Genomic DNA, 3,863 nt, shown 5'->3' with positions numbered 1-3,863 from the left:
ATATAAGAGGAAAGCAAGTGGGCCCACGATTGACCCCTGAGGCACTCCACATTGGATGTGTGTATAATCAGACAATGTATTATTTACATTTGTGAATTGCTTTCGCTCAGACAGATAGCTCTCGAACCATTTTAAAACATATTTACTTAAACCATAAAGTCTCAATTTGCTTAATAGTATGTTATGGTTTACCGTATCAAAGGCCTTTTTAAAATCTAGTAAACAGATTCCGACCAGCTTACCCTCGTCTATTGCACTATACCAGTCTTCCGTCACTTTTGTAAGTGCAGTAGATGTTGAGTATGATGGTCGAAAACCTGATTGATTTATACATAACAGATTATTATTATTCAGAAAAGCATAAAGTTGATTAAAAACGACTCGTTCAATTATTTTTGAAAGTATAGGTAGGACGGAAATGGGACGATAATTATTAGGGTTAGTTTTTTCACCATTCTTAAAAATTGGCGTGACCTTTGCTATTTTCCACGTATTTGGGAATTTACATGTTGTGAAGGAGTGATTTATGATTCTTGTAATTGTTGGGGATATAATCGGGGCAGACAGTTTTAGAATGCCCGGTGGTAAGTTGTCATGACCAGTGGCTTTGTTTTTTGAAAGATTACTTAAGTATTTATATACAAATTCACATGTGATGTGTTCGAATTCAAAATTTTTTTCGGTGAAAGCATCGATTTCATCATAATTTATATCATTTATTGGCTCATGTATTTGTGATGCAAGATTTGAACCTATATTTGAGAAAAATGTATTAATTTCATTTGCGATGTCCTTAGCTTTATAGAGGACATCGCCATTATCATTGCAAATTGTTTGAATAGTTTGAGTTGTCTTTTTTGACGATATAATATATCTTATGGTATCCCATGTTTTTTTTACATCGTTTTTATTTTCTTTTATACTTTCTTGAATAAAATTAGCTTTACTTTTACGTATTAATTTATTGCACATATTTCTATACTTTCTGTACCTTTTCCAGAGTGATTCATTTTTAGAATGTTTACATTCTCTTTTGAGTTTATCTCTTTCTCTCATCTTTTCAATTACATCATCAGATAGCCAAGGAGCTGTTTTTTTACGTACCCTGTGTTTTTTCCAAGGAGCATGTTTATCTAAAATGTTGGTTAGTGTAGTTTCGAGAAGTTTGGCACTCTGACTTACGTCGCCGCTGGCGGTAATACCATTCCAATTTACCATTAATAAATCGTTTAAAAAACTGTCTTCATTAAATTTTTTAAAGTTTCGTGTCATTTTATAATTATGATCCTGTTTATTAATTTTATTTGTTTTATTGGAATCTTTATTATTTTTCGCCCCTTTCCCTATTATAGCGAACGGCATTGAGTGGTCACTTAAGCCGACGTGGATAACTCCAGACTTTAATATTTTAGAAACATTTGAGAAATACATAACATCTATTAATGTAGAGGAATGTTTTTCTATACGTGTTGGTTCTTCAATGATCTGTTTTAGATTAAAATTTTCACTTAATTCAATTAGTTTCTTTGTGTAGCAATGTGGATTGTCAGACATAACGTCACAGTTTAAATCTCCCATCATCATAATATCTTTGTGTTCCAGTTCAATCTTTTGAAATATATTTTGTAAATACTCAAAAAGAACTGCTGTAGTATTTGGAGGTCTATACCACAATAGAACAATTAGATTTTTACATTTATCACGTACTATTTCAATAGATAGGAGTTCGAGTTCATTACACATTAGATCATTCCTAATTTTGTGGTTGGTTTTTAGGTTTATATAGAGTGCTACACCTCCACCTTTTTTAGTTTTACGTCTATCTAGTCTGTGTAATATATAATTGTCAACATGAAAATCTTCATCAATAAATGTATTATCTAGAAATGTTTCGCTTAAGCCAAAAACATTGAAATTGTTATTTAGAATACGTTGCAATTCATCAAAATGTAAGTCTAGGCTACGTATATTTAAATGTGCAAATATAAAACCCTTTTGATTTAGTTCCTCAAATATATGAGGATCTTTTTTTCCTATTTGGTTTATATCTGTTATTATATTATTCCTATTATTTATTACATATGAGTGGTTATCATTAATTAATACATCATCTATGGCCTGGGAACATTCAGTAGTATTGTTAGTCTCCTTTTCGGACTGTGACTTTAATGTACTTCTTAGACTCTTTGGTCAATTTTTTCGTTCGTAATAATAATGATCATAATTATGTACATTACCACAATATCTTGCTTTATGACCATATTGACCACATGATTTACATGTTAACTGTTCTTGATAGTAGCATTCGTAAGCTTGATGGTTGTTTAGTCCACATTTCCAGCATGGTTCATACATATAGGTTGACTCTTTGGAGCCATAACTAAAGTGTTGGTAACTGTCATTTCTTGCTTGTTGATTATAATAACCATGTCTATTTCGTTTCCAGGGGCGTGTATTTTGATTTCTGTTTGTTTGACATTCTTGAGCATGTTGCCTGGATGATGATTTCTCTGTATATTGAAATTGGAGATCATCAATATTTTCAGAGAATAGTTTAGCTAGTCGTATGGATCCTGTTATGTTGAAATGTAAGCCATCAATGAATAGGGATTCATCAACTGAGCCACATTGGTACACACATTTTGATGAGATGTTTATGAAGCCAGTATCCAGCCGTGTACTGAGATCGCTAAGTGCTGTATTTACACTTTGAATATCATCCATATGATTTGGGCGTGGAGGAATTGCTGATATATAAAGCTTCGATGTTGGTGACTTCACCATGACCATCGTGATTATTTTTTCCATTGATTCTTGGATTTCTGTTACCACCTTACCATTTGAGACATCGTTTGTTCCTACTTGTATAATTATATTTGCATATGAATTTAAGTTTTTGGATTCTTGTAGTTTATGGTATATATCTTCGGTAACCGCACCACGTTTCACTATGACATCAGTGTCCTTAAACCATGAGTTATCCATATCTCTGAGCATACTGTCCCCAATTATAAGGGTTTTGTGGATTGGATTCGTGCTCTCTGGTCTAATAATATTATCTGAGGAGGTGTTTAATCGGCCGTATCGCTCAAGATCACCCTCAAGTTTGCTGACCTTTACGTTTAAGCTTGTCATTTGTTGCTTTAGTTTTTTGTTTTCATCTTCTAGACTTGCTTGCCGTTTCTTAACATGATCGTTCTCAGTAGAAATTTTGTTTACATTTGTCTGTAAGGTCTCAACTTTTTCTTTCAGTTGTTTTACTATGAAACTTATATCCTTTTTGCAATTTTGACATGCCCATTTTGGATTTGGTCGCCTCTTTAGGTCAACACATGTCAGGTGATATGAGTTTCTGCAGTTCGAGCATTTTACTAGTGTTCCATTAGTTTTTTTACAGGTTTCCAAGCTACAATTTGTACTAGTAGCACTAGATTGCTCATCCAGTGTCCCTGTTTGTTGATCAGTTGGCTTAGATTTGTCGTTTGTTTCGTCCGGCATATTTAGCAAATAAAATGTAGACCCTTAGTATGCCGTCGTCTATTTTTGCTATCGGCCTCAATTGTGTAGGTGAAACGTAAACGACCGCCATGCCCTCTGTACGTGTGGGACTGTGTGGCAATCAAGTACGCACTGGCCTTACCATTCCTGTACATCATGTACATAAACGACCGTCATTCCCCTGTGTACGTGTGGGACTGTGTGGCAATCAAGTACGCACTGGCCTTACCATTCCTGTACATCATGTACGTAAACGACCGCCATGCCCTCTGTACGTGTGGGACTGTGTGGCAATCAAGTACGCACTGGCCTTACCATTCCTGTACATCATGTACATAAACGACCGTCATTCCCCTGTGTACGTG

The sequence above is a fragment of the Antedon bifida genome, chromosome 2 (genome assembly GCF_963402885.1).
Source record: "Antedon bifida chromosome 2, ecAntBifi1.1, whole genome shotgun sequence".
NCBI lineage: Eukaryota > Metazoa > Echinodermata > Crinoidea > Comatulida > Antedonidae > Antedon > Antedon bifida.
Note: the sequence above shows the minus strand (reverse complement) of the source record.